At 46.4% G+C, this 12699-nt stretch overlaps 1 protein-coding gene and 1 non-coding gene across 2 annotated transcripts in view; both read left to right on the top strand.

Moving 5' to 3' along the window:
* LOC126092143 (uncharacterized) overlaps positions 1 to 12699 on the top strand; it is a 173984-nt gene that overhangs the window by 83484 nt on the left and 77801 nt on the right. The window lies entirely within an intron of this gene.
* Trnas-uga (transfer RNA serine (anticodon UGA)) lies at positions 6037 to 6111 on the top strand. The gene has a single exon. It is a non-coding gene; the product is annotated as a tRNA-Ser (tRNA).

Raw genomic sequence — 12699 nt, 5'->3', positions numbered from 1 at the left:
CGATGGAGCTCCGTATGCCACGGCAAACTGGCTGACACTGACGGCGGCGGTGCACAAATGCTGCGCAGCTAGCGCCATTCGACGGCCAACACCGCGGTTCCTGGTGTGTCCGCTGTGCCGTGCGTGTGATCATTGCTTGTACAGCCCTCTCGCAGTGTCCGGAGCAAGTATGGTGGGTCTGACACACCGGTGTCAATGTGTTCTTTTTTCCATTTCCAGGAGTGTAGGTTGACTCTTACACAGAAGATTACAGCAACAGAAGTGGCTGGTTGCTATAAACTTCAGTGTAAGAGTCAACCTATATATGGTTCAACACTCATTCCAGCTGGCAAAATTAAAAAGCCATCAGTCAGCCTTAGGTGTGAGTGGACTCCCTCTTCACGGTGCGCAGTATCACCAAGCGTCAAATGGTCCATGACGAGCTGCATTTCCATCACCCCATTTGACAGAAAGGACAACACATTATGGGAAGACAATGACAGTCATTAAGCAGATACCGTCAATCACATAAAAAGAGTTGTCAGTGAAGATAACGTGACAGGAATTTTTCTGAAGTAACCTTCTTTCTTCCCCCCCCCCCCCCCCCTCTGCCTCCCACCCCACTACAAAATTAAGGATGCCGCTTATATTTCAACCAGTTGTTTTAATCAGAGTGTATTCGCCATGATTCGTACTCGATTGTTAAGCAATCATGCTTGCCCAAAGCTTCCTGTGCTTGAAGTACTTTTTTCCCGGATATCATTGTCATCAGAATAAAGTAGGCCACGCATCTTACTTGGGAGATGTTTCCAAATTAAAATGGTTGTCATTATATATAACAGTACTCTGTGGTCTGAGACAGTCTTTTACTATGCACAAATTACATGTGGAGAGAAACGGTGACAATCCCAGAAATAGCTTCGACTGCAAGTAGCCTGTAATCACCTGACTTGGTCTGAAGGAGAGCGATTTCTGTATCAGTGTACAAAAACCTTCCAGAGGGAACGTTTTATTGCCCTGATCGCAGTTGATACATATCCTGATTAAGAATAGAAATAATCAGTCTTCAGATGCACAAATTGTATTAACTTCTTGACTAGTTTCAGCAAATTAATTTGCCATCTTCAGAAGATCATACAATTAAGCTTACATCGAAATGTAGTAGTCAAGAAAACCGTGAATGATAGAGTCCTACAAAAAAGTGGTATAGAATAAGAATTTTTTGATTTCAGTTATATAAGATTATACGTTTCAGCAAAGTTATGTCGTATTCAGATCTGCAAGAGTTACAAATGTTTTACAGGGATTCAACAACTGGGCGTATAATTCAAGAAACCTGTTATAATCTCCTATCGCGTGGCTCGGAAATGTATGGTAATTGTTGAAACCTTGAAACGTACTGCTAACACTTACAGATCTGAAGACGGCAATATAACTTTGCTAAAACTAGTAATCGAGATGTCTATGAACTACAATGTAGGCAATAAAACTTCTATTTTGGAAGCTTCTTTTACGTTGCTGGCAGCCTGTTCTGCTGTCCACCTGCACTGCATCCCTGTAGCCGGGAGAAGTGAAAATAAAGAGCCTTCACAGTGAATAAAGGCTTGCCCTTGTACGTAATACGAGGGTAATCCCAAAAGTAAGGGACCTGTTTATTTCTACAATGGCTTACATCAGTTCACAGCTTGAACATTTAGCTATTTATCGACATAATCACCATTTCTGTCGATGCGTTTTTGTAGACGCTGTGGCAGTTTCTGTATGCCCATGTCATACCAGCTCGCCGCCATGCTGTTCAGAAAGCTATGAACCTCTTCTTGAACCTCGTCGTCGGAGCTGAATTGCTTTCCGGCAAAATGTTATTTTAACTTAGGGAACAGCTGATAGTCACTGGGCGCCAAGTCAGGACTATAGGGGGAGGGGGGTGATTGTTCCACAGAAACTGTTGCAGGAGAGCAACGGTTTGCCGAGCGATGTGTGGGCGAGCGTGGTTATGGAGAATGTGTACGCCTTCAAATGGCTCTGAGCACTATGGGACTTAACATCTGAGGTCATCAGTCCCCTAGAACTTATAAAGAACTACTTAAACCTAACTAACCTAAGGACATCATACAAATCCATGCCCGTGGCAGGATTCGAACCTGCGACCCTAGCAGTGGAGCGGTTCCGGACTGAAACCGCTGGGCCACCGCGGCCGGAGAGTGTGTACGCCCTTGCTCAACATTCCTCTTCTCCGGTTCTGAACTGCCCCTTTTTTCAGAGTCTCACAGTACCTGTCAGCGTTAATTGTGGTCCCAGTGGGCATAAAGTCGACCAACAATACCCCTTTCCGATCCCAAGAAATTGTTGTCATAACTTTACCGGTAGACTGTGTTCGTTTGAATTTCCGTGGCTTTGGCGAAGAATGATGCCGCCACTGGCGTGACTGTTGCTTGGTCTCAGGTGTAAAGTGGTACGCCCAGGTTTCGTCACCCATGACAATTGAGTCCAGAATGTTGTCCTGTTCGGCTGCAAGGCGGTGAAGAAATGCGCGGGAAGCATCAACTCGTTGCCGCATGTGGTCCTCAGTCAGCACGCGTGGCACCCATCTTGCGCACACCTTCCGGTAGTTCAACGTTTCCGTTAAAATTCTGTGTGCGGTGCTTCCGGAAACCTCAGGAACCAACGTGCAGAGATCTACATCTACATCTACATTTATACTCCGCAAGCCACCCAACGGTGTGTGGCGGAGGCCATTTACGTGCCACTGTCATTACCTCCCTTTCTTGTTCCAGTCGCGTATGTTTCGCGGGAAGAACGACTGCCGGAAAGCCTCCGTGCGCGCTCGAATCTGTCTAATTTTACATTCGTGATCTCCTCGGGAGGTATAAGTAGGGGGAAGCAATATATTCTATACCTCATCCAGAAACGCACCCTCTCGAAACCTGGACAGCAAGCTAAACCGCGATGCAGAGCGCCTCTCTTGCAGAGTCTGCCACTTGAGTTTGCTAAACATCTCCGTAACGCTATCACGCTTACCAAATAACCCTGTGACAAAACGCGCCGCTCTTCTTTGGATCTTCTCTATCTCCTCCGTCAACCCGATATGGTACGGATCCGACACTGATGAGCAATACTCAAGTATAGGTCGAACGAGTGTTTTGTAAGCCACCTCCTTTGTTGATGAACTACATTTTCTAAGGACTCTCCCAATGAATCTCAACCTGGTACCCGCCTTACCAACAATTAATTTTATATGATTATTCCACTTCAAATCGTTCCGCACGCATACTCCCAGATATTTTACAGAAGTAACTGCTACCAGTGTTTGTTCCGCTATCATATAATCATACAATAAAAAATACTTTTTTCTATGTATTCTCAATACATTACATTTGTCTATGTTAAGGGTCAGTTGCCACTCACTGCACCAAGTGTCTATCCACTGCAGATCTTCCTGCATTTCGCTACAATTTTCTACTGCTGCAACTTCTCCCGCATCCAGGGTGATCCGCTGATCTTCACGCATGCTTTTCTCAACCTTCTCCTCAGAAATTGACGGTCTCCCGCTCATTTGTTCGTCGTGAATTTCGGTCCGACCAGCTGCAAACTCTCTACACCACTTACGAACATTTTTGACATACATGCACGACTCACCATACACTTCCGTCAGTTGGCAATGGATTTCAATCGGCGCAGTGTCCTTTGAGTTCAAAAACCGAATAATTGCGCTCAATTCGCACTTGGCGGTAACATCCAACGGGAACTCCATTCTCAACGGCTGCCCAGCCAAGACTGAGGCCTCATAGCGGCGTGCGCATGTTTACACACACAGCGTGAAGTATTCTTCATAACAGTGTGACGAACTGCCACCCAAACAGAGTTCTGTACTTATAAAAAAAACAGGAGACCTTACTTTTGGGATTACCCTCGTATATGCAAACGTGCTTGATATCACAGATGCACTGGCTGAGCCTTTACAGTGTCGAGTGGATGCACTGCTCTCCGTAATTGTACCGCTTGATGCCGCAATGACCTTTCACACTTCCTTAGAAGGGAACAGTAGCCTTCGCTGATATTTGCCCGCCGTCACGCGCCAGATTTCTCCGCTCCACGCGCCGTTCATTGAGCGAGAGTGCACCGGCTGCGGCTGCGGTAATTCGCCGTGCGGCTCCGAGCCGAGGCAGGGAGAGTAATTAATGCGGCCGCAGGCGACAGGTGAAGCACGGTAGGCGCGGTGTCGAGAGGGCGCTGCCCTTTCCGGCCGCAACCGCAAACAGGAGCAGGCGAGGGAGGGGCAGCGCATCTGACCACAGACGCGTCAGCGGGGCAGCGGCTCTAACGGCACCGCGAGCTGGCGTCAGCGTCCTGCGTCCTTGAGACGAAGACGCTAGAAAAAGCGCTTACAGTGCTACAGCTCGACATCCATACGCTGAAACGCCAAGGAAACTGATATAGGCATGAGTATTCAAATACAGAGATATGTAAACAGGCAGAATACGGCGCTGCGGTCAGCAACGTCTATATAAGACAACAAGTGTCTGGCGTAGTTCTTAGATCGGTCACTGTTGCTACAACGTCAGGCAGTCAAGTGAGTTTGAACATGGTGTTATAGTCGGCGCACGAGCGATGATACACAGCGTCTCCGAGGTAGCGATGAAGTGGGGAGTTTCCCGTACGATCATTTTACGGGTGTACGGTGAATATCAGGAATCCTGTAAAACATCAAATCTCCTACATCGCTGCGGCCGGGAAAAGATTCTGCAGAAATGGGACCAACGACGATTAAAGAGAATCACGGCCGGCAGAAGTGGCCGAGCGGTTCTAGGCGCTACAGTCTGGAACCGCGCGACCCTTACGGTCGCAGGTTCGAATCCTGCCTAGGGCATGGATGTGTGTGATGTCCTTAGGTTAGTTAGGTTTAAGTAGTTCTAAGTTCTAGGGGACTGATGACCTCAGCAGTTAAGTCCCATAGTGCTCAGAGCCAAAGAGAATCACTCAACGTGACACAAATGCAACCCCTCCGCAAACTTCTGCAGATTTCAAGCCGGGCCATCTCAAGTGTCAGCGTGTGGACCGTTCGATGAAACACCACCGATATGGGCTTTCGGAGCCCATTCGTCTACCCTCGATCACTGCACGACACAAAGCTTTACGCCTCACCTGGGTCCGTCAACAGCGACATTGGACTGTTGTGGCACTTGGCCGAGTCTCGTTTCAAATTGTATCGAGCGGATTGACGTGAGTGAGTATGGAGACAACCTCATGAATACGTGGACCCTGTATGTCCCCACCGGACTGTTCAAGCTGGTGGAGGCCCTGTAATAGTATGGGGCCATCTGAAATTGGAGTGATATGGGACCCCTCATACATCTAGATACGACTCTGACAGGTGACACGTACGTAACCATCCTGTCTGATCACCTCTATCCATTCATGTCCATTGTACATTTCGACGGACTTCGGCAATTCCAACAGGACAATGCGACACCTCAGACGTCCAGAATTGCTACAGATTGTTCCAGGGGCAGTCTCCTGAGTTTAAACGCTTCCGCTGCCAACAAAATCCAAAGACATGAACATTATTAAGCATATCTGGGATGAAACTTCCTTGCAGATTAAAACTGTGTGCCGGACCGAGACTCGAACTCGGGACCTTTGCCTTTCGCGGGCAAGTGCTCTACCAACTGAGCTACCCAAGAACGACACACGCCCCGTCCTCACAGCTTTACTTCTGCCAGTATCTCGTCTCCTACCTTCCAAACTTTACAGAAGATCTCCCGCAAATCTTGCAGGACTAGCACTCCTGAAAGAAAGGATATTGCGGAGACATGGCTTAGCCACAGCCTGGGGGGTATTTCCAGAATGAAATTTTCACTCTGCAGTGGAGTGCCGGAGCGAGACTTTTACTGGAAACATCTCCCAGTCTGTGGCTTAAGCCATGTCTTCGTAATATCCTTTCTTTCAGGAGTGAGGAGCGCTAGTCCTGCAAGGTTTGCAAGAGAACTTCTGTAAAGCTAGGAAGGTAGGAGACGAGATACTGGCAGAAGTAAAGCTGTGAGGACGGGGCCTGTGTCGTGCTTGGGTAGCTCAGTTGGTAGAGCACTTGCCCGTGAAAGGCAAAGGTCCCGAGTTCGAGTCTCGGTCAGGCACACAGTTTTAATCTGCCAGGAAATTTGATATCAGCGCACACTCCGCTGCAGAGTGAAAATCTCATTTTGGATATCTGGGATGCCTTGCAACGAGCTGCTCAGAAGGGACCTCCACACCGTCGAGCTCTTACGGACTTATGGACAGTCCTGGAGGATTCATTGCGTCAGTCCCTGCAGCACTACTTCATACATTAGTTGAGTGCATACCAAGTCGTGTTGCGCCACTTCCGCGTGCTCGCGGGGGCCCTACACGATATTAGGCAGGTGTACCAGTTTCTTTGGCTCTTCAGTGTAGTTCTACGTAGCACAGTGGAGGACACCGATAACACTCAAACAATAAAGGATTTCACGACTGGATGACGTATTTGTTTTCAGTTTTGCGGCCTGTACGGTCGTGTCCATAAAACTGATTTATCCTGACGTTTCGTCCAGAGTTGTGTTGAATATGTTTAAGATGTTGCCTCCATTTCTCCCTATATTCCTCCATTTTGTCCTTTAAGTTAATTAATCCTCATTCTTGTCGTATAGTATCATTTCAATATAAGATTGTATACTGCTTCTTTCAGTTCAAGTGTAAGTGCCATTCAGCAACACAGGCACAGTCATTGTTTTGTGAAATTTTAATTTCTTGCCTTTCCTCGTCTTGTTCCTTAAGATTTTATTTATAGTGTCCCTATGTGTTGAATTCTTTTGATTTTATTCTGTACATCATAATCGTTATTCAGGTTGATGCCGCGCGTTAAGTGTCTAAAACTGCACACATGTGACAGTTCCTTGGGTTCAATAACAATATTGATCGGACTGGAAGTTGTGAGCCACAAATTAGGTGATAGTAGTGGCTATTTTCAGATTTTTGCTCTATCTTTATAGTTCACATAATCCTCAGTATAGATGTTAAAGAGTGGCAATGAGAAGCTATATCGCTGCCTGACGCCTTGATTTGTAGCATTTTTTCTTTGAACAGTTTGTGTAAACGTTAATAAGGCTACTATGAATCTCTCCAGTTACAGACGGACCATACTGATATAAGAGCGCTATTCGGAAAGTAAGGCTCGATCAGTCGCGAAATGAAAACCACAGTGAAAATAAAACAAAAATTTCTTCGCAGCAGTTAACCACACCTTCCAGCTACCTCTCTAAATAGTCGCCGCTCCGACTTAGACATTTGTTGTATCATTCTACAAGCTTTCCAGTACCCTCGTCACAGAAAGCAACCGCCTGTGCCTTTCTACCAATTCGCTACGCTGGTCTGTCTTTCGTTGTTTGTGCCAAAATGTTGTCTTCATAGCCAGCAGTTCATGTGAGCAGAGATGAACAACAGAGGGCTGTATTGCGGGTGATCAAACACTTCCCCTCGAAAACGCTGCAGGAGCGTCTTCATTGCCCCTGCAGAGTGCGGCTGAAAATTGTCTTGAAGAAAGAAATGCAAGACATTTATGTTATGTGGGTTGCATAGCTTCAGGCGAAATCTCTCACCAGACCCACATACTTGGCGGGAGGCACTGTTGTTTTAGGCATTTCTACGTGATCACTTCACGCTGTGAACTGAAAAGATCGATGTGAAGCGATCGACAGGCACACTAAAGACACCGCCCAACACATCTGCGCAAAGTTCCATCGGATTTTCACACTGTTTCCATTTCGGGCGTAATCGGACTTACTTTCCGAATGCGCCTCGTATGTGTAAAGTGACACATGAAAATATGTGCCAGCACCAGGACTTTAGCTTTGGCGCAGAAAATCCCGTTTCAGTTCTTGGTCCTCGAACAAATTTTTTGCCACTTTCATGAAATGAACTTCCTATGCTTCGTTCATGACACCTATCAAGAATTGCTGTTTACATGTAAGTTGTGTTTGATTTGAAACTGAGTCCATACGGAAGTATCATCAAAAATTCAATGTACTTCTGTTCAGTGGTTTTGTGGTTTATATCCATGATCCTAGCAACACGAAATAACACGTACTTCAGTACTCTACTGAAGTGTGTAAGGCATTGTCAGCGCTATTCAACTTGAAACAACGCTATATTTGTATTGTAATTAATATCTACATACAGATTGAAATATGTCTGCATAGGAATAAGGAAGGACTCTTCGTTGTCGCCCTATGCTAAGAAAAGAAAACGGTTGACATCTGCGAGACATATAGGCCACTGCCTGCAGTAGCCTGGAGGAGAAAGTAATTTACGTGTAATTACTGGTAAAGAGCAGTGTGGTCGACTGGAAAGTGCTCGTACCCGTCCCTGGACGGGTAACGCACTTTCTTCCAGTAGCGTTACGCAATGCGGCGCGTCTGCCGAGTTAAGGCGATGGCGCGAGAGTGATGGAGTAGCTCGTAGCGGTGGTTGGTGGGGAGGGGGGCGTAGGGAGGGGGGGGGCGGGGCTGTGGACTTTCTCTGGCACCGTGACCGCAGGAGCCGGCGGCGCGTCGCTTTCGTTCGGGGCTGCTGGCCACTCCAGCCGTGTGTCATTCAGTGGAGCCTAAACATACACTCCTGGAAATTGAAATAAGAACACCGTGAATTCATTGTCCCAGGAAGGGGAAACTTTATTGACACATTCCTGGGGTCAGATACATCACATGATCACACTGACAGAACCACAGGCACATAGACACAGGCAACAGAGCATGCACAATGTCGGCACTAGTACAGTGTATATCCACCTTTCGCAGCAATGCAGGCTGCTATTTTCCCATGAAGACGATCGTAGAGATGCTGGATGTAGTCCTTTGGAACGGCTTGCCATGCCATTTCCACCTGGCGCCTCAGTTGGGCCAGCGTTCGTGCTGGACGTGCAGACCGCGTGAGACGACGCTTCATCCAGTCCCAAACATGCTCAATGGGGGACAGATTCGGAGATCTTGCTGGCCAGGGTAGTTGACTTACACCTTCTAGAGCACGTTGGGTGGCACGGGATACATGCGGACGTGCATTGTCCTGTTGGAACAGCAAGTTCCCTTGCCGGTCTAGGAATGGTAGAACGATGGGTTCGATGACGGTTTGGATGTACCGTGCACTATTCAGTGTCCCCTCGACGATCACCAGTGGTGTACGGCCAGTGTAGGAGATCGCTCCCCACACCATGACGCCGGGTGTTGGCCCTGTGTGCCTCGGTCGTATGCAGTCCTGATTGTGGCGCTCACCTGCACGGCGCCAAACACGCATACGACCCACTATACGCCCTCGCTCAAAGTCCGTCAACTGCACATACGGTTCACGTCCACGCTGTCGCGGCATGCTACCAGTGTTAAAGACTGCGATGGAGCTCCGTATGCCACGGAAAACTGGCTGACACTGACGGCGGCGGTGCACAAATGCTGCGCAGCTAGCGCCATTCGACGCCCAACACCGCGGTTCCTGGTGTGTCCGCTGTGCCGTGCGTGTGATCATTGCTTGTACAGCCCTCTCGCAGTGTCTGGAGCAAGTATGGTGGGTCTGACACACCGGTGTCAATGTGTTCTTTTTTCCATTTCCAGGAGTGTATTTTGAAGTATTCGCAGTGGATCATTCTCAGTGTACAGTTCAATAGAGTTACGGAATCTTCTGCCACTATGTACTTACGATGGCCATGCCCACACTAATAACACTTATCAATTTATACGAAGAAACAGATGCAGGAAACAAAATAACACAGTTAAGATTTCAGTTACATACTGTCGTTTTTCCACACACACCACTATTTACTGTGCATTTTTGCCAACGATGAAAAAGAGCCTGGATGCTGCATTTCTGAATTAGTTTAGGTTAGCCATCATGTCACAGCTTTGACGACAGTATCCGACAATACTGACTTCGCACTTCATCCCACGTCAGACGGCGTTAATAAGCACTTTACAGTGCCACTCCATCCAAATTTGACACTGAGTTTCACAGTTGCAAAACTGTTCTGGGGCCTGGGATTATGATGCTGAAACGGAAGTTTGTCTTCTTCTCAGAGATGACTCTGGGAATTCGGGCTTTCAGCCTAATATGTGTCGTCTTGTAGCGTTCGCCACCAGTTGCCTTAAGCTCCAAGACGTCGAGCAGACTCACATCATACCTACACGAAAGACAGTGCTCTCAGGTTTTACGTTCTATTTAGTTATTAATCTGGCCGTGGGGATTGTAAACCGCATATAACAGTTATCTTCATAGTTACGGATGCTCAATAATTTCTTTAGTCAATAATTTCATTTATTTCAAACGGTAGTTGCAAGTTCGTATTTTTGAACACGAGAAAAATCTTTTATGACAGACGAGAGTAATTAACTTCTTCCTCATATGCTAAAAAAATGTAAATGTCGTGTGACTAGGGCCTCCCATCGGGTAGACCGTTCGCCGGTTGCGAGTCTTTCGATTTGACCCCACTTCGGCGACTTGAGCGCCGGTAGGGATGAAATGATGATGATTAGGACAACACAACACCCAGTCCCTGAGCGGAGAAAATCTCCGAACCAGCCGGGAATCGAACCCAGGTCCTTAGGACTGACATTCTGTTGCGCCGACCACTCAGCTACCGGGGGCGGACCCTCATATGCTGCCTTTAATGAACTCAAATATTGGCCTCTGATTGGCACAGTCTGTTGGGACGTAAAATTTTCTGAACATTTTCAGTAGTAAAATCCTTCGGTTTAAGCAAACATGTGATTAAACTTTTCACAGCCCCGCGGAGTGGCTGCGTGTTTTGAGGCACCGTGTCACTGATTGCGCGGTCCCTGCCGCCTGAGGTTCGAGCCCTCCCTCGGGCATGGGTGTGTGTGTGTGTTGTTCTTAGCGTTAATTAATTTAAGTTAGTTCAAGTAGTATATAAATCTAGGAACCGATGACCTCAGCAGCTTGGTCCCTTAAGAATTCACACACACTTGAGCATTTGAACAAACTTTTCATCAAAATCAGTCCTACGTTCTAGTCAAAATATGCGAATACTTACTTTTCGCAGTCTCTGGACTTGAGTTTCGTAATATGAATCTGATACAATCAGCAGCTGAGATATTCTCTAAATTCACAGAAAAAAGACTAGCCGACTTTCGGTCACAATAATTTTTTTTAACGTGGACGTAATATCTGAACGTTTCTGTACAAGAATACAGCAAACAATGTACTGATCGCACTTTTAAAATAGCGGCGGAAAGTCCCGGGAGAAGACTCGCGTGCTTCTCAGGAGCGATAGTCTTCGGAACATGCGAGTGTGTAGCTAGCGACCACGTACTCGGCGCGGAAGGAAGGAAGGAAGGAAGGGTTTAACGTCTCGTTGAAATCGAGATTATTAGACGCGGAGCACAAGCTCATATTATTTTTGTTAGGGATGGCTCTTTCGAAGGAGCCATCCCGACATTTACCTCGAGCGATTTACTCGTAAGGAAATCACAGGAAACCTAAAGCTGGATGGCCGGACGCGGATTTGAACCACCGTCCTCCCGAATGCGAGTATACTTACTTACCATAGCACCACCTCCCTAGGTCGCTCCACTGATCAATAGAACAAGAAGAAGACCTTACGTGATACTGTGAAAAGAATGTCTGACCATCGATATTTCGGTTCCTTTGCAAAGGCACGGCCGACTTGCGACTTGCTTCTCCATGGTTTCTCAATACCATCTTGTGTTCCGTCTCCAATCACCTCCTCGTCGATGGACGCTTAACTTCAAAATCTAGTTTCAGTATCCTTCTTCGCTTCCTGTTTCAATATTTGTGGTACAGAGCCACAAAAATTATGGATTATATCGTTAGAAAGTAGCTAACTTAGCTAAGTAATTTTCATTTAAACAAATTAGCAGACAGTCAGGGTAGTGATGGAAAATAGGCAGCTATTTACTTTGTTTGGCAACGCTATTGGCACAATCCTGTTCTGGGACATTGTTCGCTTTCAGTGCTTCACAATGCAGTTTTACTGTCATATATTATCAGGATACGAGTTACAGTCAATAACGAATGAACATCAGAACATTGTTTCTACGGATCTGTTAGACAATAGCAAACTTCTTTCAGATGCCGTTCCCTTGTTATTCAGTTTGCGACCAAGTTAACACCAGAGAATCTAGTAGAGGTATTTTATAAGTACAGAATCTGTGTGTTTTTGACATAATTCTCCTACTTAATATCCTGCGTGAAAGATATGTCTTACGATTGAGATCCCCGATAACACAGTGGTGCTGCAAAATCTGGAAGACCTAAAATTAATAAAAGTCACTACAAAGTCATTGTATCCCAGCGAGTGCTATTCAGTACTGACGATCTTCTAACAAAACGTCACGCCACTGACATCGTAACGTATCTGAACATTGGACATGCATTCGGTAGGAGCGGTGTTCGACTTCCGTTACGCCATCCAGATTTAAGTTTCCAGTGGTTTCTCTAAATGGATTAGGGTGAATGACACTTTCATTCCTTTGAAAGAACACGGTCTATTTCTTTCTCTGTCTTTGATGTATCCAACATTTTTCTTTTTTTCAGTAAAGCCGTCAACAATATGGTGTTAAACACTTCCTTCGTGAGTCCCACACGTTTGCGGCCACTTGGTCTCACAAAAACATTGTGTAAATATCTCTCTCTAACCTCACAACAAGTAAATAACTTTAATATAAGATATTTATATGGAAAATATCCATA

Source organism: Schistocerca cancellata, chromosome 7 (genome assembly GCF_023864275.1).
Source record: "Schistocerca cancellata isolate TAMUIC-IGC-003103 chromosome 7, iqSchCanc2.1, whole genome shotgun sequence".
NCBI classification, from domain to species: domain Eukaryota; kingdom Metazoa; phylum Arthropoda; class Insecta; order Orthoptera; family Acrididae; genus Schistocerca; species Schistocerca cancellata.
The sequence above is the reverse complement of the archived record's forward strand: the minus strand, read 5'-3'. Positions and strand labels throughout refer to the sequence as shown.